The sequence below is a fragment of the Colletes latitarsis genome, chromosome 9 (genome assembly GCF_051014445.1).
Source record: "Colletes latitarsis isolate SP2378_abdomen chromosome 9, iyColLati1, whole genome shotgun sequence".
In the NCBI taxonomy this organism is placed as follows: domain Eukaryota; kingdom Metazoa; phylum Arthropoda; class Insecta; order Hymenoptera; family Colletidae; genus Colletes; species Colletes latitarsis.
In genome coordinates this window covers 8706530-8734443 of record NC_135142.1, presented here as the reverse complement: position 1 = coordinate 8734443, position 27914 = coordinate 8706530, and the positions used below count along the sequence as shown (strand labels likewise).

The 27914-nt window shown below is 16.0% G+C and overlaps 2 long non-coding RNA genes and 1 pseudogene across 3 annotated transcripts in view; 2 read left to right on the top strand and 1 right to left on the bottom strand.

Annotated features, from left to right (window-relative positions):
• LOC143345639 (NADH-ubiquinone oxidoreductase chain 5-like) overlaps positions 1-27914 on the top strand; it is a 355740-nt pseudogene that overhangs the window by 324405 nt on the left and 3421 nt on the right. The window lies entirely within an intron of this gene.
• The window catches only part of LOC143345916 (uncharacterized), a 29036-nt gene continuing 1162 nt past the window's right edge, over positions 41-27914 (bottom strand). Inside the window, exon 2 of the long non-coding RNA XR_013080341.1 lies at positions 41-1252. This is a non-coding gene — a long non-coding RNA (uncharacterized LOC143345916). The remainder of the gene's footprint in view (positions 1253-27914) is intronic.
• Positions 1246-27914, top strand: LOC143345914 (uncharacterized). Its single transcript, XR_013080339.1, has 2 exons — positions 1246-1908; positions 27574-27914. It is a non-coding gene; the product is annotated as an uncharacterized LOC143345914 (long non-coding RNA).

The window sequence follows — 27914 nt, the reverse complement described above, 5'->3', positions numbered from 1 at the left end:
TTAAATGCAATTTAAATGTTATTATATTAACTAATATCCAAATTAAAAATTATATAAAGTAAAAATTTACATTTAATTTCGAATTAAAAATTTGATTATTAAAATTAATCTATATAATAAATTAATTTAATCAATTTAAATAACCTAAATATCATTCTATTAATAACCCAATAATTAATATTAATAAAAAATATATAAATATAATTATTGAAATTAAAGATATAAATTCTTTTATTACAAAAATTAATGGTAAAATTAATATAATTTCAACATCAAAAATTAAAAAAATTAATGAAATTAAAAAAAAATTATTAGAAAATGGTAATCGTCTATTAGATAAAGGATCAAATCCACACTCAATTGGTAAAATTTTTTCTCGATTTTTTTTATACCTTATTTTAAAATATAAATTTATAAATGTTAATAATAAACAAATAAATATAATAATAAATAATATAAATATATAATTAAAAATTATATATATTATTATTAATAAATTTTTTAATTGGAAGTTAATCGTAATAATTTTTATACTATATATATATATATTAATTAATTTAATATATTCATCAATAAATAAATATATAAACAAATAATCAAATAATATCTACAAAATGTCAATATCAAGATGAAGCTTCAAAATGAAAATGATGAATTTTAGAAAAATGATTAATTGATATACGAAATAAACATGTTATTAAAAATAAAATACCAATAATTACATGTGTTCCATGAAATCCTGTTAATAAATAAAAAATAGATCCAAAAATTCTATCATTAATACAAAATTTTGATTCATTATATTCTAAATATTGTAATAATGAAAAATAAATTCCTAATAAAATTGTACATAATAATCAAAATTTTCTATATCTTAATTTATTATTTAATAATAAATTATGACTTAAAGTAATTATAAATCCAGATGAAATTAAAATAATTGAATTTAATAATGGAATATCATAAGGATTAAATATTAAAATATTTTTAGGAGGTCATAAATTACCAATTTCAATATTAGGTGAAATACATCTATGGAAATAAGTTCAAAATATTGAAATAAAAAAAAATAATTCTGAAATAATAAATAAAATTATTCTAAATTTTATTATTATTATTACTTTTAATGTATGAAATCCTTGATAAGTTCTTTCCCGAATAATATCTCGTCATCATTGAAATATTATTATTATTAAAATTAATATATTTAATAATATAAAAAATAATTTATTTAATATAAATCAATTTAATACTCTTATTAATAAATTTATTAAAGATAAAGAAGTTATTAAAGGTCATGGTCTTAATGTAACTAAATGAAAAGGATGATTTGAATTTATCATTTTAATATTTAATTTTAATTAGATTCATTAAAATATAATAAACTTAAAATTGAAAATACATATGATTGAATTATAGAAACTGAAATTTCTAAAATAAATAATATATTTTGTACAATAATAATTAAAGGTAAAAATAATAATATTAAATTATTTATTGATGATCCTATTAAAGATAATAATAAATGACCTGCTAATATATTAGCAGTTAATCGAATAGATAATGTTCATGGACGAATAATATTTCTAATTAATTCAATTAATACTATAAAATTTATTAAAAATATAGGTGTATTTAATGGAACTAAATGAATTAATATATAATTTAAATTTACACTTCATCCAAATAATATAAATCTTAATCATAAAGTTAAAGATAAAGATAAATTAATATTTAAATGACTTGTTGGTGTAAAATTATAAGGAAATAATCCTAATAAATTTATAAATAAAATTATTATTATTAAACTAATAAAAATAATAATATTAGATATATATTTAAATATTACTAATAATTTAAATTCATTAAAAATTAAATTAATTAATAATATAAATATTATTTGATAACGTGATAATTTAATTCAATATATTAATGGGATTAATATTAATACTATTATAATTATAATTCAATTTATTGATATATATATATTTGTTGAAGGATCAAAAATAGAAAATAAATTTGTTACCATTTATATATATAAATAAATAAATGTTTCTTATAAAATTTAATTTTTATAATTTTATTATAATTTATAAAATAAATTATAATTAAAATAATAAAAATTATAATTAATCTATAAATATACAAATTTAATCAATTTATTGGTATTATTTGTGGAATGAAAAAATTTTCATTAGAAGTAATTGTTAAATACTATTATTTGGTTTAAGAGACCAATTCTTACATTTCAGACACCTAATGAAAAAAATATTGATTATATATTATTCAATAACTTTAAAATGACATTTTAATATTATTATTTAACTAATTTTTTATAATAATATATAATTAATTATTTATATTAATTCAATTTATAAAATTTGAACAATTAGTTCTTTCTAATACAATTGGTATAAATCTATGATTAGCTCCACAAATTTCTGAACATTGCCCAAAAAATAAACCTGATCGTATTGAAATTAAAGTTATTTGATTAATACGTCCTGGAATTGAATCTATTTTTATTCCTAATGATGGAATTGTTCAAGAATGAATAACATCTAATGATGTAGTTAATAAACGAATAGGAATATTATAAGGGATAATTAATCGATTATCAACATCTAATAAACGAAATAAATCTAATTTATCTAAATCTTTAATTATATAAGAGTCAAAATTAAAATTTTTAAATTCAGGATATTCATAACTTCAATATCATTGATGTCCAATAGCTTTAATTGTAAAAAAAATAGGATTCCATATTTCATCAATAAAATATAATGTTTTTAATGAAGGAAAAGCAATAATTATTAAAATTAATATAGGTAAAATTGTTCATACAATTTCAATTAAATGATGCTTTAACAAATATCGATTTATAAATTCATTAGTTATAATATCTAATATAATTAATAATGTAAATGTAATAATTATAATTATTATAATTATAGTAATATTATAAAATAAATTTAAATTATTAGAAAATGGTGAACTTGGATCTTGAAAAGAAAATATTTTTCAATGTGAAATTATTAATAAAAAATTATAATTTTTATTTAAGAATCTTAAGTTCATTGCACTTATCTGCCATATTAATTATTAATAAATATTTTTAATTTTTTTTATAATTATAAAATTATTTATAATATATAAAATTTTATTTATTCTTTTTATTATATATAATTTTAATAATAAAAGGTAATTCATTAAATGAATGATCTAAAGGAGGATAATTTTGTAATCATTCTAAAGAACATTGATAAAATTTAAAAATAATTAATCGTTTAGCAATTAATCTTTCTATAATAATATAAATTAATAAAATTAATCTATTTAATGAAATTAAAGATCCTAAAGAAGATAATAAATTTCAACAATAATATGAATCAGGATAATCAGAATATCGTCGAGGTATTCCTATTAATCCTAAAAAATGTTGAGGAAAAAAAGTTAAATTTACTCCAATAAATATTAATAAAAATTGAATAATTAATCATTTTTTATTTAAAATTAAACCAGTAAAAATTGGGTATCAATAAATAAATCTTGCAATAATAGAAAATACTGCCCCTATAGATAATACATAATGAAAATGTGCTACTACATAATATGTATCATGTAAAATAATATCAATAGATGAATTAGATAATATAATTCCAGTTAATCCTCCTATCGTAAATAAAAAAATAAATCCTATTGATCATAAAATAGAAGGATTAATAATTAATTTAGATCCATAATATGTTGCTATTCATCTAAAAACTTTAATTCCAGTAGGAATAGCAATAATTATAGTTGCTGAAGTAAAATAAGCTCGTGTATCAACATCTAATCCAACTGTAAATATATGATGAGCTCATACAATAAATCCTAAAAATCCAATCCCTAATATTGCATAAATTATGCCAATATTACCAAATGTTTCCTTTTTACCACTTTCATTAAAAATAATATGTGAAATTAATCCAAATCCAGGTAAAATTAAAATATAAACTTCAGGATGACCAAAAAATCAAAATAAATGTTGATAAAGTACAGGATCTCCTCCACCTGAAGGGTCAAAAAATGAAGTATTTAAATTACGATCAGTTAATAATATTGTAATTGCACCAGCTAATACAGGTAAAGATAATAATAATAAAATTGTTGTAATAAAAACAGATCATGAAAATAAAGATAATTGATCATAATTTAAATTATAATTTTTTATTATTAAAATTGTTACAATAAAATTTATTGATCCTATAATAGATGAAATACCTGCAATATGTAAAGAAAAAATAGTTAAATCAACAGATAAAGAAGAATGATACATTAATGAAGATAATGGAGGATAAATAGTTCATCCTGTTCCTCTTCCTCTATATAAAATACTACTTATTAATAATAAAATTAATGAAGGGGGTAATAATCAAAATCTTATATTATTTATTCGTGGAAATGCTATATCTGGTGCACCAATTATTAATGGAATTAATCAATTTCCAAATCCTCCAATTAAAAAAGGTATAACTATAAAAAAAATTATAATAAAAGCATGAGAAGTAACAATAGAATTATAAATTTGATCATTATTAATTCATATACCTGGTGAACTTAATTCCATACGAATAATTATTCTTAATGAAGAACCAATTATTCCAGTTCATATAGCAAAAATAAAATATAGTATTCCAATATTCTTATGATTTGTTGAATAAAATCATTTAAAAATATAATAAATATTTATTAAAATTTACAATTATATTATATTTTTAAATTTGAAATTTAATAGTTTATTTTAACTTAAAATTTTATATTTATATTTAATATTAAAATTAAATTATAATAATTCATAAAATTAATAAATTTAAATAATATTGTGTCTGAAAAAGAAGTAAATTGTAAATTTATTTATAAAGATAAAAATTCTTTCTATATTAAAAATTATTATTTATTTTTAATTAAATTTTTATAAGTTAAAATAAACTATTAAATTGCAAATTTAAAAATATTAAAAATTTAATTAAAAGTTTATTAAATTTCAATATATAAATATAATATACATATAAATATAATTATAAATAAAATTAATAATAATCATTTAGGAATAATTGTATTAATTATAATCTTATAAGAATAAGATTTAATTTTTGAGTTTAAATAATGATTAAATAAAAATAAATTTAAATAAGTTCATGTCATTAAAGTTCTAGAAATTAATATAGGAATTAATACAACCATTAAATTATCATGATTTATAATTAAACTTTCTAATAATATCCATTTTATTAAAAATGTTAATATTGGAGGAAATCTAGAATATATAATCATTAAAAATATTATTAATATTTTTAATGATTTACTTAAGTTTAAATCATAAACATCAAATTTATTATCAATATTTAATATACCTAATAATCGAAATAATAATAATGTTATTAAAGTGTATAAAATTATATAAATAATAAATAATTTTATAGATATCATTATTAAAAATAACAATAAACATGTATGAATTAATGAAGAATAAATTATAATGTATTTTAAAGAATTAGTATTTAAAACTAAAAGTCTAGAATATAATAAATTAAAAATAATAAATCCAATTATATGATCATCTAATTTTAATATTAAATGTATTAAATAAATAGGTTGAATTTTTAAAATAGTAGAAAAAATAAATAAATTTATTCAATTTATATATTTTGAAGATATTAAAAATCAAAAATTTACAGGATATAAACCTATTTTTATATATAATATAAAATAAGTAATAGCAATATGTAAATTATCTATTTCTTCTAAATTAAGAATATTTTTTATAATAATACTAAAATATAATAATAAAGAAGTAATTATAGAAACTATAAAATAAAAAACTGCAGAATTTATATCCTTTTCAATAATCAAAATATAAACTATAGTAAAACTTACAATTTCTATTAATATTCAAACAATAATACAATTATTAAATAATAAAGATACAATTCTTAAAAAAAAAATTAAAAGAATTAATAATTTTAATTTAACATCATATTTTAAAGTTTTTTTAATATAAAATTAAATAAATTTTTTATTTAATTTAATAATTAATAATTTTAATTTAAATTTTTAATAAAATATAATAATAAAAATTTAATTTATATAAATATTTCATCAAAATATTCCTTTTTCAGGCATATTACTAAAATTTTTAAAAATTATATTTTAGTGTTTAAGCACATAAAATTTTGAATTTTATAGAATTAATTAAATTAATAAATATATTAATTATATAATTATTAATTATATAATATTTATTATTTTTTTATTTATTATATAAAAGATATTCAAAATCTATATTTAGGGTATGAACCTAATAACTTTATTTATTTAGTTTATTTATATAAATAAATATATAAATAAAAATAATTTTAATTTCATTATTAAGTAAATTTTTTTATACATCCTAGTAATTTCACTATAATTTTACTATACCTCTGATAATTAAATACTCACTCAATTTCAATGATCAGATGAAATTGAATGATTTTAATTTCATTATTAAGTAAATTTTTTTATACATCCTAGTAATTTCACTATAATTTTACTATAACTCTGATAATTAAATACTCACTCAATTTCAATGATCAGATGAAATTGAATGATTTTAATTTCATTATTAAGTAAATTTTTTTATACATCCTAGTAATTTCACTATAATTTTACTATAACTCTGATAATTAAATACTCACTCAATTTCAATGATCAGATGAAATTGAATGATTTTAATTTCATTATTAAGTAAATTTTTTTATACATCCTAGTAATTTCACTATAATTTTACTATAACTCTGATAATTAAATACTCACTCAATTTCAATGATCAGATGAAATTGAATGATTTTAATTTCATTATTAAGTAAATTTTTTTATACATCCTAGTAATTTCACTATAATTTTACTATACCTCTGATAATTAAATACTCACTCAATTTCAATGATCAGATGAAATTGAATGATTTTAATTTCATTATTAAGTAAATTTTTTTATACATCCTAGTAATTTCACTATAATTTTACTATACCTCTGATAATTAAATACTCACTCAATTTCAATGATCAGATGAAATTGAATGATTTTAATTTCATTATTAAGTAAATTTTTTTATACATCCTAGTAATTTCACTATAATTTTACTATAACTCTGATAATTAAATACTCACTCAATTTCAATGATCAGATGAAATTGAATGATTTTAATTTCATTATTAAGTAAATTTTTTTATACATCCTAGTAATTTCACTATAATTTTACTATAACTCTGATAATTAAATACTCACTCAATTTCAATGATCAGATGAAATTGAATGATTTTAATTTCATTATTAAGTAAATTTTTTTATACATCCTAGTAATTTCACTATAATTTTACTATACCTCTGATAATTAAATACTCACTCAATTTCAATGATCAGATGAAATTGAATGATTTTAATTTCATTATTAAGTAAATTTTTTTATACATCCTAGTAATTTCACTATAATTTTACTATACCTCTGATAATTAAATACTCACTCAATTTCAATGATCAGATGAAATTGAATGATTTTAATTTCATTATTAAGTAAATTTTTTTATACATCCTAGTAATTTCACTATAATTTTACTATAACTCTGATAATTAAATACTCACTCAATTTCAATGATCAGATGAAATTGAATGATTTTAATTTCATTATTAAGTAAATTTTTTTATACATCCTAGTAATTTCACTATAATTTTACTATAACTCTGATAATTAAATACTCACTCAATTTCAATAAATCAAAACTTATTTATAATATAATTAAATTTTTATATATTACAATAAAAATTAAATTAATTAAAGAAAATAATCAAAATTTATTTTATAATATAATTAAATTTTTATATATTACAATAAAAATTAAATTAATTAAAGAAAATAATCAAAATTTATTTTATAATATAATTAAATTTTTATATATTACAATAAAAATTAAATTAATTAAAGAAAATAATCAAAATTTATTTTATAATATAATTAAATTTTTATATATTATAATAAAAATTAAATTAATTAAAGAAAATAATCAAAATTTATTTTATTTAAATAATAATTTTTATATAAACAATAATAATTAAATATATAAATATGTATTTATTATATTAAACTTTTTTTTTTTTTTTTATATTAATAAATTTTTTAATATGAATAATTCAAATTATAAATTTATAAAATATATAATTTATATTTTATAATATAATTTATAATTTAATAATAATAAATTTAATATAATAAATATTTATCTATTAATAAATATTTAATTGATATATATATATATAATTATTGTTATAAAAAAAAAAAATAAATTATAGATTAATATACATATTATACATAATAAATATGTTAATCTATATACAATTATCTATAAATCTTGAGATCTATATACATCTATCAATATATACTAAGAGTCTAATTATACATAATTATCTATGGATTTATCGAATATATAATTTATATTATAAAATATAATCCACAATTTAATAACAATAGATTTAATATAATAAATATTTATCTATTAATAAATATTTAATTGATATATATATATATATAATTATTGTTATAAAGAAAAAAAAATAAATTATAGATTAATATACATATTATACATAATAAATATGTTAATTTATATACAATTATCTATAAATCTTGAGATCTATATACATCTATTAATATATACTAAGAGTCTAATTATACATAATTATCTATGGATTTATCGAATATATGATTTATATTATAAAATATAATCCACAATTTAATAACAATAGATTTAATATAATAAATATTTATCTATTAATAAATATTTAATTGATATATATATATATATAATTATTGTTATAAAAGAAAAAAAATAAATTATAGATTAATATACATATTATACATAATAAATATATTAATTTATATACAATTATCTATAAATCTTGAGATCTATATACATCTATTAATATATACTAAGAGTCTAATTATATATAATTATCTATGGATTTATCGAATATATGATCTATATTATAAAATATAATCCACAATTTAATAATAATAGATTTAATATAATAAATATTTATTTATTAATAAATATTTAATTGATATATATATATATAATTATTGTTATAAAGAAAAAAAAATAAATTATAGATTAATATACATATTATACATAATAAATATGTTAATCTATATACAATTATCTATAAATCTTGAGATCTATATACATCTATCAATATATACTAAGAGTCTAATTATATATAATTATCTATGGATTTATCGAATATATGATCTATATTATAAAATATAATCCACAATTTAATAACAATAGATTTAATATAATAAATATTTATCTATTAATAAATATTTAATTGATATATATATATATAATTATTGTTATAAAAGAAAAAAAATAAATTATAGATTAATATACATATTATACATAATAAATATGTTAATCTATATACAATTATCTATAAATCTTGAGATCTATATACATCTATTAATATATACTAAGAGTCTAATTATATATAATTATCTATGGATTTATCGAATATATGATCTATATTATAAAATATAATCCACAATTTAATAATAATAAATTTAATATAATAAATATTTATCTATTAATAAATATTTAATTGATATATATATATATAATTATTGTTATAAAAGAAAAAAAATAAATTATAGATTAATATACATATTATACATAATAAATATGTTAATCTATATACAATTATCTATAAATCTTGAGATCTATATACATCTATTAATATATACTAAGAGTCTAATTATATATAATTATCTATGGATTTATCGAATATATGATCTATATTATAAAATATAATCCACAATTTAATAATAATAAATTTAATATAATAAATATTTATCTATTAATAAATATTTAATTGATATATATATATATAATTATTGTTATAAAGAAAAAAAAATAAATTATAGATTAATATACATATTATACATAATAAATATGTTAATCTATATACAATTATCTATAAATCTTGAGATCTATATACATCTATTAATATATACTAAGAGTCTAATTATATATAATTATCTATGAATTTATCGAATATATGATTTATATTATAAAATATAATCTATAATTTAATAATAATAAATTTAATACAATAAATATTTATTTATTAATAAATATTTAATTGATATATATATATATATACATATAAATATATATAATTAATATTATATAATAAATAAATAAATTATATATATATATATATGTATATAATTAATATTATATTATAAAATAAATTATATATATATATATATCAATTAAATATTTATTAATAAATAAATATTTATTGTATTAAATTTATTATTATTAAATTATGGATTATATTTTATAATATAAATCATATATTCGATAAATCCATAGATAATTATATATAATTAGACTCTTAGTATATATTAATAGATGTATATAGATCTCAAGATTTATAGATAATTATATATAAATTAACATATTTATTATGTATAATATGTATATTAATCTATAATTTATTTTTTTTTCTTTATAACAATAATTATATATATATATATCAATTAAATATTTATTAATAGATAAATATTTATTATATTAAATTTATTATTATTAAATTATGGATTATATTTTATAATATAGATCATATATTCGATAAATCCATAGATAATTATATATAATTAGACTCTTAGTATATATTGATAGATGTATATAGATCTCAAGATTTATAGATAATTGTATATAGATTAACATATTTATTATGTATAATATGTATATTAATCTATAATTTATTTTTTTTTCTTTTATAATAATAATTATATATATATATATCGATTAAATATTTATTAATAGATAAATATTTATTATATTAAATTTATTGTTATTAAATTATGGATTATATTTTATAATATAAATCATATATTCGATAAATCCATAAATAATTATGTATAATTAGACTCTTAGTATATATTAATAGATGTATGTAGATCTCAAGATTTATAGATAATTGTATATAGATTAACATATTTATTATGTATAATATGTATATTAATCTATAATTTATTTTTTTTCCTTTATAACAATAATTATATATATATATATCAATTAAATATTTATTAATAAATAAATATTTATTATATTAAATCTATTGTTATTAAATTGTGGATTATATTTTATAATATAAATTATATATTTGATAAATCCATAGATAATTATATATAATTAGACTCTTAGTATATATTGATAGATGTATGTAGATCTCAAGATTTATAGATGATTATATATATATTAACATATTTATTATGTATAATATGTATATTAATCTATAATTTATTTTTTTTTCTTTATAACAATAATTATATATATATATATCAATTAAATATTTATTAATAGATAAATATTTATTATATTAAATTTATTATTATTAAATTGTGGATTATATTTTATAATATAAATTATATATTCAATAAATCCATAGATAATTATATATAATTAGACTCTTAGTATATATTGATAGATGTATATAGATCTCAAGATTTATAGATAATTGTATATAAATTAACATATTTATTATGTATAATATGTATATTAATCTATAATTTATTTTTTTTTCTTTATAACAATAATTATATATATATATATCGATTAAATATTTATTAATAAATAAATATTTATTATATTAAATTTATTATTATTAAATTGTGGATTATATTTTATAATATAAATTATATATTCGATAAATCCATAGATAATTATATATAATTAGACTCTTAGTATATATTGATAGATGTATATAGATCTCAAGATTTATAGATAATTGTATATAAATTAACATATTTATTATGTATAATATGTATATTAATCTATAATTTATTTTTTTTCTTTATAACAATAATTATATATATATATATCAATTAAATATTTATTAATAAATAAATATTTATTATATTAAATTTATTATTATTAAATTATAAATTATATTATAAAATATAAATTATATATTTTATGAATTTATAATTTGAATTATTCATATTAAAAAATTTATTAATATAAAAAAAAAAAAAAAAAGTTTAATATAATAAATACATATTTATATATTTAATTATTATTGTTTATATAAAAATTATTATTTAAATAAAATAAATTTTGATTATTTTCTTTAATTAATTTAATTTTTATTATAATATATAAAAATTTAATTATATTATAAAATAAATTTTGATTATTTTCTTTAATTAATTTAATTTTTATTGTAATATATAAAAATTTAATTATATTATAAAATAAATTTTGATTATTTTCTTTAATTAATTTAATTTTTATTGTAATATATAAAAATTTAATTATATTATAAAATAAATTTTGATTATTTTCTTTAATTAATTTAATTTTTATTGTAATATATAAAAATTTAATTATATTATAAATAAGTTTTGATTTATTGAAATTAAGTGAGTATTTAATTATTAGAGTTATAGTAAAATTATAGTGAAATTACTAGGATGTATAAAAAAATTTACTTAATAATGAAATTAAAATCATTCAATTTCATCTGATCATTGAAATTGAGTGAGTATTTAATTATCAGAGTTATAGTAAAATTATAGTGAAATTACTAGGATGTATAAAAAAATTTACTTAATAATGAAATTAAAATCATTCAATTTCATCTGATCATTGAAATTGAGTGAGTATTTAATTATCAGAGTTATAGTAAAATTATAGTGAAATTACTAGGATGTATAAAAAAATTTACTTAATAATGAAATTAAAATCATTCAATTTCATCTGATCATTGAAATTGAGTGAGTATTTAATTATCAGAGTTATAGTAAAATTATAGTGAAATTATTAGGATGTATAAAAAAATTTACTTAATAATGAAATTAAAATCATTCAATTTCATCTGATCATTGAAATTGAGTGAGTATTTAATTATCAGAGGTATAGTAAAATTATAGTGAAATTACTAGGATGTATAAAAAAATTTACTTAATAATGAAATTAAAATCATTCAATTTCATCTGATCATTGAAATTGAGTGAGTATTTAATTATCAGAGTTATAGTAAAATTATAGTGAAATTATTAGGATGTATAAAAAAATTTACTTAATAATGAAATTAAAATCATTCAATTTCATCTGATCATTGAAATTGAGTGAGTATTTAATTATCAGAGGTATAGTAAAATTATAGTGAAATTACTAGGATGTATAAAAAAATTTACTTAATAATGAAATTAAAATCATTCAATTTCATCTGATCATTGAAATTGAGTGAGTATTTAATTATCAGAGTTATAGTAAAATTATAGTGAAATTACTAGGATGTATAAAAAAATTTACTTAATAATGAAATTAAAATCATTCAATTTCATCTGATCATTGAAATTGAGTGAGTATTTAATTATCAGAGTTATAGTAAAATTATAGTGAAATTACTAGGATGTATAAAAAAATTTACTTAATAATGAAATTAAAATCATTCAATTTCATCTGATCATTGAAATTGAGTGAGTATTTAATTATCAGAGGTATAGTAAAATTATAGTGAAATTACTAGGATGTATAAAAAAATTTACTTAATAATGAAATTAAAATCATTCAATTTCATCTGATCATTGAAATTGAGTGAGTATTTAATTATCAGAGGTATAGTAAAATTATAGTGAAATTACTAGGATGTATAAAAAAATTTACTTAATAATGAAATTAAAATCATTCAATTTCATCTGATCATTGAAATTGAGTGAGTATTTAATTATCAGAGTTATAGTAAAATTATAGTGAAATTACTAGGATGTATAAAAAAATTTACTTAATAATGAAATTAAAATCATTCAATTTCATCTGATCATTGAAATTGAGTGAGTATTTAATTATCAGAGGTATAGTAAAATTATAGTGAAATTACTAGGATGTATAAAAAAATTTACTTAATAATGAAATTAAAATCATTCAATTTCATCTGATCATTGAAATTGAGTGAGTATTTAATTATCAGAGGTATAGTAAAATTATAGTGAAATTACTAGGATGTATAAAAAAATTTACTTAATAATGAAATTAAAATCATTCAATTTCATCTGATCATTGAAATTGAGTGAGTATTTAATTATCAGAGTTATAGTAAAATTATAGTGAAATTACTAGGATGTATAAAAAAATTTACTTAATAATGAAATTAAAATCATTCAATTTCATCTGATCATTGAAATTGAGTGAGTATTTAATTATCAGAGTTATAGTAAAATTATAGTGAAATTACTAGGATGTATAAAAAAATTTACTTAATAACGAAATTAAAATCATTCAATTTCATCTGATCATTGAAATTGAGTGAGTATTTAATTATCAGAGTTATAGTAAAATTATAGTGAAATTACTAGGATGTATAAAAAAATTTACTTAATAATGAAATTAAAATCATTCAATTTCATCTGATCATTGAAATTGAGTGAGTATTTAATTATCAGAGTTATAGTAAAATTATAGTGAAATTACTAGGATGTATAAAAAAATTTACTTAATAATGAAATTAAAATCATTCAATTTCATCTGATCATTGAAATTGAGTGAGTATTTAATTATCAGAGTTATAGTAAAATTATAGTGAAATTACTAGGATGTATAAAAAAATTTACTTAATAATGAAATTAAAATCATTCAATTTCATCTGATCATTGAAATTGAGTGAGTATTTAATTATCAGAGTTATAGTAAAATTATAGTGAAATTACTAGGATGTATAAAAAAATTTACTTAATAATGAAATTAAAATCATTCAATTTCATCTGATCATTGAAATTGAGTGAGTATTTAATTATCAGAGTTATAGTAAAATTATAGTGAAATTACTAGGATGTATAAAAAAATTTACTTAATAATGAAATTAAAATCATTCAATTTCATCTGATCATTGAAATTGAGTGAATATTTAATTATCAGAGTTATAGTAAAATTATAGTGAAATTACTAGGATGTATAAAAAAATTTACTTAATAATGAAATTAAAATCATTCAATTTCATCTGATCATTGAAATTGAGTGAGTATTTAATTATCAGAGGTATAGTAAAATTATAGTGAAATTACTAGGATGTATAAAAAAATTTACTTAATAATGAAATTAAAATCATTCAATTTCATCTGATCATTGAAATTGAGTGAGTATTTAATTATCAGAGGTATAGTAAAATTATAGTGAAATTACTAGGATGTATAAAAAAATTTACTTAATAATGAAATTAAAATCATTCAATTTCATCTGATCATTGAAATTGAGTGAGTATTTAATTATCAGAGTTATAGTAAAATTATAGTGAAATTACTAGGATGTATAAAAAAATTTACTTAATAATGAAATTAAAATCATTCAATTTCATCTGATCATTGAAATTGAGTGAGTATTTAATTATCAGAGTTATAGTAAAATTATAGTGAAATTACTAGGATGTATAAAAAAATTTACTTAATAATGAAATTAAAATCATTCAATTTCATCTGATCATTGAAATTGAGTGAGTATTTAATTATCAGAGTTATAGTAAAATTATAGTGAAATTACTAGGATGTATAAAAAAATTTACTTAATAATGAAATTAAAATCATTCAATTTCATCTGATCATTGAAATTGAGTGAGTATTTAATTATCAGAGTTATAGTAAAATTATAGTGAAATTACTAGGATGTATAAAAAAATTTACTTAATAATGAAATTAAAATCATTCAATTTCATCTGATCATTGAAATTGAGTGAGTATTTAATTATCAGAGGTATAGTAAAATTATAGTGAAATTACTAGGATGTATAAAAAAATTTACTTAATAATGAAATTAAAATCATTCAATTTCATCTGATCATTGAAATTGAGTGAGTATTTAATTATCAGAGGTATAGTAAAATTATAGTGAAATTACTAGGATGTATAAAAAAATTTACTTAATAATGAAATTAAAATCATTCAATTTCATCTGATCATTGAAATTGAGTGAGTATTTAATTATCAGAGTTATAGTAAAATTATAGTGAAATTACTAGGATGTATAAAAAAATTTACTTAATAATGAAATTAAAATCATTCAATTTCATCTGATCATTGAAATTGAGTGAGTATTTAATTATCAGAGTTATAGTAAAATTATAGTGAAATTACTAGGATGTATAAAAAAATTTACTTAATAATGAAATTAAAATCATTCAATTTCATCTGATCATTGAAATTGAGTGAGTATTTAATTATCAGAGTTATAGTAAAATTATAGTGAAATTACTAGGATGTATAAAAAAATTTACTTAATAATGAAATTAAAATCATTCAATTTCATCTGATCATTGAAATTGAGTGAGTATTTAATTATCAGAGTTATAGTAAAATTATAGTGAAATTACTAGGATGTATAAAAAAATTTACTTAATAATGAAATTAAAATCATTCAATTTCATCTGATCATTGAAATTGAGTGAGTATTTAATTATCAGAGTTATAGTAAAATTATAGTGAAATTACTAGGATGTATAAAAAAATTTACTTAATAATGAAATTAAAATCATTCAATTTCATCTGATCATTGAAATTGAGTGAGTATTTAATTATCAGAGTTATAGTAAAATTATAGTGAAATTACTAGGATGTATAAAAAAATTTACTTAATAATGAAATTAAAATCATTCAATTTCATCTGATCATTGAAATTGAGTGAGTATTTAATTATCAGAGTTATAGTAAAATTATAGTGAAATTATTAGGATGTATAAAAAAATTTACTTAATAATGAAATTAAAATCATTCAATTTCATCTGATCATTGAAATTGAGTGAATATTTAATTATCAGAGTTATAGTAAAATTATAGTGAAATTATTAGGATGTATAAAAAAATTTACTTAATAATGAAATTAAAATCATTCAATTTCATCTGATCATTGAAATTGAGTGAGTATTTAATTATCAGAGTTATAGTAAAATTATAGTGAAATTACTAGGATGTATAAAAAAATTTACTTAATAATGAAATTAAAATCATTCAATTTCATCTGATCATTGAAATTGAGTGAGTATTTAATTATCAGAGTTATAGTAAAATTATAGTGAAATTACTAGGATGTATAAAAAAATTTATTTAATAATGAAATTAAAATCATTCAATTTCATCTGATCATTGAAATTGAGTGAGTATTTAATTATCAGAGTTATAGTAAAATTATAGTGAAATTATTAGGATGTATAAAAAAATTTACTTAATAATGAAATTAAAATCATTCAATTTCATCTGATCATTGAAATTGAGTGAATATTTAATTATCAGAGTTATAGTAAAATTATAGTGAAATTATTAGGATGTATAAAAAAATTTACTTAATAATGAAATTAAAATCATTCAATTTCATCTGATCATTGAAATTGAGTGAGTATTTAATTATCAGAGTTATAGTAAAATTATAGTGAAATTACTAGGATGTATAAAAAAATTTACTTAATAATGAAATTAAAATCATTCAATTTCATCTGATCATTGAAATTGAGTGAGTATTTAATTATCAGAGTTATAGTAAAATTATAGTGAAATTACTAGGATGTATAAAAAAATTTATTTAATAATGAAATTAAAATCATTCAATTTCATCTGATCATTGAAATTGAGTGAGTATTTAATTATCAGAGTTATAGTAAAATTATAGTGAAATTACTAGGATGTATAAAAAAATTTACTTAATAATGAAATTAAAATCATTCAATTTCATCTGATCATTGAAATTGAGTGAGTATTTAATTATCAGAGTTATAGTAAAATTATAGTGAAATTACTAGGATGTATAAAAAAATTTACTTAATAATGAAATTAAAATCATTCAATTTCATCTGATCATTGAAATTGAGTGAGTATTTAATTATCAGAGTTATAGTAAAATTATAGTGAAATTACTAGGATGTATAAAAAAATTTACTTAATAATGAAATTAAAATCATTCAATTTCATCTGATCATTGAAATTGAGTGAGTATTTAATTATCAGAGTTATAGTAAAATTATAGTGAAATTACTAGGATGTATAAAAAAATTTACTTAATAATGAAATTAAAATCATTCAATTTCATCTGATCATTGAAATTGAGTGAGTATTTAATTATCAGAGTTATAATAAAATTATAGTGAAATTACTAGGATGTATAAAAAAATTTACTTAATAATGAAATTAAAATCATTCAATTTCATCTGATCATTGAAATTGAGTGAGTATTTAATTATCAGAGTTATAGTAAAATTATAGTGAAATTACTAGGATGTATAAAAAAATTTACTTAATAATGAAATTAAAATCATTCAATTTCATCTGATCATTGAAATTGAGTGAGTATTTAATTATCAGAGTTATAGTAAAATTATAGTGAAATTACTAGGATGTATAAAAAAATTTACTTAATAATGAAATTAAAATCATTCAATTTCATCTGATCATTGAAATTGAGTGAGTATTTAATTATCAGAGGTATAGTAAAATTATAGTGAAATTACTAGGATGTATAAAAAAATTTACTTAATAATGAAATTAAAATCATTCAATTTCATCTGATCATTGAAATTGAGTGAGTATTTAATTATCAGAGTTATAGTAAAATTATAGTGAAATTACTAGGATGTATAAAAAAATTTACTTAATAATGAAATTAAAATCATTCAATTTCATCTGATCATTGAAATTGAGTGAGTATTTAATTATCAGAGTTATAGTAAAATTATAGTGAAATTACTAGGATGTATAAAAAAATTTATTTAATAATGAAATTAAAATCATTCAATTTCATCTGATCATTGAAATTGAGTGAGTATTTAATTATCAGAGTTATAATAAAATTATAGTGAAATTACTAGGATGTATAAAAAAATTTACTTAATAATGAAATTAAAATCATTCAATTTCATCTGATCATTGAAATTGAGTGAGTATTTAATTATCAGAGTTATAGTAAAATTATAGTGAAATTACTAGGATGTATAAAAAAATTTACTTAATAATGAAATTAAAATCATTCAATTTCATCTGATCATTGAAATTGAGTGAGTATTTAATTATCAGAGGTATAGTAAAATTATAGTGAAATTACTAGGATGTATAAAAAAATTTACTTAATAATGAAATTAAAATCATTCAATTTCATCTGATCATTGAAATTGAGTGAGTATTTAATTATCAGAGTTATAGTAAAATTATAGTGAAATTACTAGGATGTATAAAAAAATTTACTTAATAATGAAATTAAAATCATTCAATTTCATCTGATCATTGAAATTGAGTGAGTATTTAATTATCAGAGTTATAGTAAAATTATAGTGAAATTACTAGGATGTATAAAAAAATTTACTTAATAATGAAATTAAAATCATTCAATTTCATCTGATCATTGAAATTGAGTGAGTATTTAATTATCAGAGTTATAGTAAAATTATAGTGAAATTACTAGGATGTATAAAAAAATTTACTTAATAATGAAATTAAAATCATTCAATTTCATCTGATCATTGAAATTGAGTGAGTATTTAATTATCAGAGTTATAGTAAAATTATAGTGAAATTACTAGGATGTATAAAAAAATTTACTTAATAATGAAATTAAAATCATTCAATTTCATCTGATCATTGAAATTGAGTGAGTATTTAATTATCAGAGTTATAGTAAAATTATAGTGAAATTACTAGGATGTATAAAAAAATTTACTTAATAATGAAATTAAAATCATTCAATTTCATCTGATCATTGAAATTGAGTGAGTATTTAATTATCAGAGTTATAGTAAAATTATAGTGAAATTACTAGGATGTATAAAAAAATTTACTTAATAATGAAATTAAAATCATTCAATTTCATCTGATCATTGAAATTGAGTGAGTATTTAATTATCAGAGTTATAGTAAAATTATAGTGAAATTACTAGGATGTATAAAAAAATTTACTTAATAATGAAATTAAAATCATTCAATTTCATCTGATCATTGAAATTGAGTGAATATTTAATTATCAGAGTTATAGTAAAATTATAGTGAAATTATTAGGATGTATAAAAAAATTTACTTAATAATGAAATTAAAATCATTCAATTTCATCTGATCATTGAAATTGAGTGAGTATTTAATTATCAGAGTTATAGTAAAATTATAGTGAAATTACTAGGATGTATAAAAAAATTTACTTAATAATGAAATTAAAATCATTCAATTTCATCTGATCATTGAAATTGAGTGAGTATTTAATTATCAGAGTTATAGTAAAATTATAGTGAAATTACTAGGATGTATAAAAAAATTTACTTAATAATGAAATTAAAATCATTCAATTTCATCTGATCATTGAAATTGAGTGAATATTTAATTATCAGAGTTATAGTAAAATTATAGTGAAATTATTAGGATGTATAAAAAAATTTACTTAATAATGAAATTAAAATCATTCAATTTCATCTGATCATTGAAATTGAGTGAGTATTTAATTATCAGAGTTATAGTAAAATTATAGTGAAATTACTAGGATGTATAAAAAAATTTACTTAATAATGAAATTAAAATCATTCAATTTCATCTGATCATTGAAATTGAGTGAGTATTTAATTATCAGAGTTATAGTAAAATTATAGTGAAATTACTAGGATGTATAAAAAAATTTATTTAATAATGAAATTAAAATCATTCAATTTCATCTGATCATTGAAATTGAGTGAGTATTTAATTATCAGAGTTATAGTAAAATTATAGTGAAATTACTAGGATGTATAAAAAAATTTACTTAATAATGAAATTAAAATCATTCAATTTCATTTGATCATTGAAATTGAGTGAGTATTTAATTATCAGAGTTATAGTAAAATTATAGTGAAATTACTAGGATGTATAAAAAAATTTACTTAATAATGAAATTAAAATCATTCAATTTCATCTGATCATTGAAATTGAGTGAGTATTTAATTATCAGAGTTATAGTAAAATTATAGTGAAATTACTAGGATGTATAAAAAAATTTACTTAATAATGAAATTAAAATCATTCAATTTCATCTGATCATTGAAATTGAGTGAGTATTTAATTATCAGAGTTATAGTAAAATTATAGTGAAATTACTAGGATGTATAAAAAAATTTACTTAATAATGAAATTAAAATCATTCAATTTCATCTGATCATTGAAATTGAGTGAGTATTTAATTATCAGAGGTATAGTAAAATTATAGTGAAATTACTAGGATGTATAAAAAAATTTACTTAATAATGAAATTAAAATCATTCAATTTCATCTGATCATTGAAATTGAGTGAGTATTTAATTATCAGAGTTATAGTAAAATTATAGTGAAATTACTAGGATGTATAAAAAAATTTACTTAATAATGAAATTAAAATCATTCAATTTCATCTGATCATTGAAATTGAGTGAGTATTTAATTATCAGAGGTATAGTAAAATTATAGTGAAATTACTAGGATGTATAAAAAAATTTACTTAATAATGAAATTAAAATCATTCAATTTCATCTGATCATTGAAATTGAGTGAGTATTTAATTATCAGAGGTATAGTAAAATTATAGTGAAATTACTAGGATGTATAAAAAAATTTACTTAATAATGAAATTAAAATCATTCAATTTCATCTGATCATTGAAATTGAGTGAGTATTTAATTATCAGAGTTATAGTAAAATTATAGTGAAATTACTAGGATGTATAAAAAAATTTACTTAATAATGAAATTAAAATCATTCAATTTCATCTGATCATTGAAATTGAGTGAGTATTTAATTATCAGAGTTATAGTAAAATTATAGTGAAATTACTAGGATGTATAAAAAAATTTACTTAATAATGAAATTAAAATCATTCAATTTCATCTGATCATTGAAATTGAGTGAGTATTTAATTATCAGAGTTATAGTAAAATTATAGTGAAATTACTAGGATGTATAAAAAAATTTACTTAATAATGAAATTAAAATCATTCAATTTCATCTGATCATTGAAATTGAGTGAGTATTTAATTATCAGAGTTATAGTAAAATTATAGTGAAATTACTAGGATGTATAAAAAAATTTACTTAATAATGAAATTAAAATCATTCAATTTCATCTGATCATTGAAATTGAGTGAGTATTTAATTATCAGAGTTATAGTAAAATTATAGTGAAATTACTAGGATGTATAAAAAAATTTACTTAATAATGAAATTAAAATCATTCAATTTCATCTGATCATTGAAATTGAGTGAGTATTTAATTATCAGAGTTATAGTAAAATTATAGTGAAATTACTAGGATGTATAAAAAAATTTACTTAATAATGAAATTAAAATCATTCAATTTCATCTGATCATTGAAATTGAGTGAGTATTTAATTATCAGAGTTATAGTAAAATTATAGTGAAATTACTAGGATGTATAAAAAAATTTACTTAATAATGAAATTAAAATCATTCAATTTCATCTGATCATTGAAATTGAGTGAGTATTTAATTATCAGAGTTATAGTAAAATTATAGTGAAATTACTAGGATGTATAAAAAAATTTACTTAATAATGAAATTAAAATCATTCAATTTCATCTGATCATTGAAATTGAGTGAGTATTTAATTATCAGAGTTATAGTAAAATTATAGTGAAATTACTAGGATGTATAAAAAAATTTACTTAATAATGAAATTAAAATCATTCAATTTCATCTGATCATTGAAATTGAGTGAGTATTTAATTATCAGAGGTATAGTAAAATTATAGTGAAATTACTAGGATGTATAAAAAAATTTACTTAATAATGAAATTAAAATTATTTTTATTTATATATTTATTTATATAAATAAACTAAATAAATAAAGTTATTAGGTTCATACCCTAAATATAGATTTTGAATATCTTTTATATAATAAATAAAAAAATAATAAATATTATATAATTAATAATTATATAATTAATATATTTATTAATTTAATTAATTCTATAAAATTCAAAATTTTATGTGCTTAAACACTAAAATATAATTTTTAAAAATTTTAGTAATATGCCTGAAAAAGGAATATTTTGATGAAATATTTATATAAATTAAATTTTTATTATTATATTTTATTAAAAATTTAAATTAAAATTATTAATTATTAAATTAAATAAAAAATTTATTTAATTTTATATTAAAAAAACTTTAAAATATGATGTTAAATTAAAATTATTAATTCTTTTAATTTTTTTTTTAAGAATTGTATCTTTATTATTTAATAATTGTATTATTGTTTGAATATTAATAGAAATTGTAAGTTTTACTATAGTTTATATTTTGATTATTGAAAAGGATATAAATTCTGCAGTTTTTTATTTTATAGTTTCTATAATTACTTCTTTATTATTATATTTTAGTATTATTATAAAAAATATTCTTAATTTAGAAGAAATAGATAATTTACATATTGCTATTACTTATTTTATATTATATATAAAAATAGGTTTATATCCTGTAAATTTTTGATTTTTAATATCTTCAAAATATATAAATTGAATAAATTTATTTATTTTTTCTACTATTTTAAAAATTCAACCTATTTATTTAATACATTTAATATTAAAATTAGATGATCATATAATTGGATTTATTATTTTTAATTTATTATATTCTAGACTTTTAGTTTTAAATACTAATTCTTTAAAATACATTATAATTTATTCTTCATTAATTCATACATGTTTATTGTTATTTTTAATAATGATATCTATAAAATTATTTATTATTTATATAATTTTATACACTTTAATAACATTATTATTATTTCGATTATTAGGTATATTAAATATTGATAATAAATTTGATGTTTATGATTTAAACTTAAGTAAATCATTAAAAATATTAATAATATTTTTAATGATTATATATTCTAGATTTCCTCCAATATTAACATTTTTAATAAAATGGATATTATTAGAAAGTTTAATTATAAATCATGATAATTTAATGGTTGTATTAATTCCTATATTAATTTCTAGAACTTTAATGACATGAACTTATTTAAATTTATTTTTATTTAATCATTATTTAAACTCAAAAATTAAATCTTATTCTTATAAGATTATAATTAATACAATTATTCCTAAATGATTATTATTAATTTTATTTATAATTATATTTATATGTATATTATATTTATATATTGAAATTTAATAAACTTTTAATTAAATTTTTAATATTTTTAAATTTGCAATTTAATAGTTTATTTTAACTTATAAAAATTTAATTAAAAATAAATAATAATTTTTAATATAGAAAGAATTTTTATCTTTATAAATAAATTTACAATTTACTTCTTTTTCAGACACAATATTATTTAAATTTATTAATTTTATGAATTATTATAATTTAATTTTAATATTAAATATAAATATAAAATTTTAAGTTAAAATAAACTATTAAATTTCAAATTTAAAAATATAATATAATTGTAAATTTTAATAAATATTTATTATATTTTTAAATGATTTTATTCAACAAATCATAAGAATATTGGAATACTATATTTTATTTTTGCTATATGAACTGGAATAATTGGTTCTTCATTAAGAATAATTATTCGTATGGAATTAAGTTCACCAGGTATATGAATTAATAATGATCAAATTTATAATTCTATTGTTACTTCTCATGCTTTTATTATAATTTTTTTTATAGTTATACCTTTTTTAATTGGAGGATTTGGAAATTGATTAATTCCATTAATAATTGGTGCACCAGATATAGCATTTCCACGAATAAATAATATAAGATTTTGATTATTACCCCCTTCATTAATTTTATTATTAATAAGTAGTATTTTATATAGAGGAAGAGGAACAGGATGAACTATTTATCCTCCATTATCTTCATTAATGTATCATTCTTCTTTATCTGTTGATTTAACTATTTTTTCTTTACATATTGCAGGTATTTCATCTATTATAGGATCAATAAATTTTATTGTAACAATTTTAATAATAAAAAATTATAATTTAAATTATGATCAATTATCTTTATTTTCATGATCTGTTTTTATTACAACAATTTTATTATTATTATCTTTACCTGTATTAGCTGGTGCAATTACAATATTATTAACTGATCGTAATTTAAATACTTCATTTTTTGACCCTTCAGGTGGAGGAGATCCTGTACTTTATCAACATTTATTTTGATTTTTTGGTCATCCTGAAGTTTATATTTTAATTTTACCTGGATTTGGATTAATTTCACATATTATTTTTAATGAAAGTGGTAAAAAGGAAACATTTGGTAATATTGGCATAATTTATGCAATATTAGGGATTGGATTTTTAGGATTTATTGTATGAGCTCATCATATATTTACAGTTGGATTAGATGTTGATACACGAGCTTATTTTACTTCAGCAACTATAATTATTGCTATTCCTACTGGAATTAAAGTTTTTAGATGAATAGCAACATATTATGGATCTAAATTAATTATTAATCCTTCTATTTTATGATCAATAGGATTTATTTTTTTATTTACGATAGGAGGATTAACTGGAATTATATTATCTAATTCATCTATTGATATTATTTTACATGATACATATTATGTAGTAGCACATTTTCATTATGTATTATCTATAGGGGCAGTATTTTCTATTATTGCAAGATTTATTTATTGATACCCAATTTTTACTGGTTTAATTTTAAATAAAAAATGATTAATTATTCAATTTTTATTAATATTTATTGGAGTAAATTTAACTTTTTTTCCTCAACATTTTTTAGGATTAATAGGAATACCTCGACGATATTCTGATTATCCTGATTCATATTATTGTTGAAATTTATTATCTTCTTTAGGATCTTTAATTTCATTAAATAGATTAATTTTATTAATTTATATTATTATAGAAAGATTAATTGCTAAACGATTAATTATTTTTAAATTTTATCAATGTTCTTTAGAATGATTACAAAATTATCCTCCTTTAGATCATTCATTTAATGAATTACCTTTTATTATTAAAATTATATATAATAAAAAGAATAAATAAAATTTTATATATTATAAATAATTTTATAATTATAAAAAAAATTAAAAATATTTATTAATAATTAATATGGCAGATAAGTGCAATGAACTTAAGATTCTTAAATAAAAATTATAATTTTTTATTAATAATTTCACATTGAAAAATATTTTCTTTTCAAGATCCAAGTTCACCATTTTCTAATAATTTAAATTTATTTTATAATATTACTATAATTATAATAATTATAATTATTACATTTACATTATTAATTATATTAGATATTATAACTAATGAATTTATAAATCGATATTTGTTAAAGCATCATTTAATTGAAATTGTATGAACAATTTTACCTATATTAATTTTAATAATTATTGCTTTTCCTTCATTAAAAACATTATATTTTATTGATGAAATATGGAATCCTATTTTTTTTACAATTAAAGCTATTGGACATCAATGATATTGAAGTTATGAATATCCTGAATTTAAAAATTTTAATTTTGACTCTTATATAATTAAAGATTTAGATAAATTAGATTTATTTCGTTTATTAGATGTTGATAATCGATTAATTATCCCTTATAATATTCCTATTCGTTTATTAACTACATCATTAGATGTTATTCATTCTTGAACAATTCCATCATTAGGAATAAAAATAGATTCAATTCCAGGACGTATTAATCAAATAACTTTAATTTCAATACGATCAGGTTTATTTTTTGGGCAATGTTCAGAAATTTGTGGAGCTAATCATAGATTTATACCAATTGTATTAGAAAGAACTAATTGTTCAAATTTTATAAATTGAATTAATATAAATAATTAATTATATATTATTATAAAAAATTAGTTAAATAATAATATTAAAATGTCATTTTAAAGTTATTGAATAATATATAATCAATATTTTTTTCATTAGGTGTCTGAAATGTAAGAATTGGTCTCTTAAACCAAATAATAGTATTTAACAATTACTTCTAATGAAAATTTTTTCATTCCACAAATAATACCAATAAATTGATTAAATTTGTATATTTATAGATTAATTATAATTTTTATTATTTTAATTATAATTTATTTTATAAATTATAATAAAATTATAAAAATTAAATTTTATAAGAAACATTTATTTATTTATATATATAAATGGTAACAAATTTATTTTCTATTTTTGATCCTTCAACAAATATATATATATCAATAAATTGAATTATAATTATAATAGTATTAATATTAATCCCATTAATATATTGAATTAAATTATCACGTTATCAAATAATATTTATATTATTAATTAATTTAATTTTTAATGAATTTAAATTATTAGTAATATTTAAATATATATCTAATATTATTATTTTTATTAGTTTAATAATAATAATTTTATTTATAAATTTATTAGGATTATTTCCTTATAATTTTACACCAACAAGTCATTTAAATATTAATTTATCTTTATCTTTAACTTTATGATTAAGATTTATATTATTTGGATGAAGTGTAAATTTAAATTATATATTAATTCATTTAGTTCCATTAAATACACCTATATTTTTAATAAATTTTATAGTATTAATTGAATTAATTAGAAATATTATTCGTCCATGAACATTATCTATTCGATTAACTGCTAATATATTAGCAGGTCATTTATTATTATCTTTAATAGGATCATCAATAAATAATTTAATATTATTATTTTTACCTTTAATTATTATTGTACAAAATATATTATTTATTTTAGAAATTTCAGTTTCTATAATTCAATCATATGTATTTTCAATTTTAAGTTTATTATATTTTAATGAATCTAATTAAAATTAAATATTAAAATGATAAA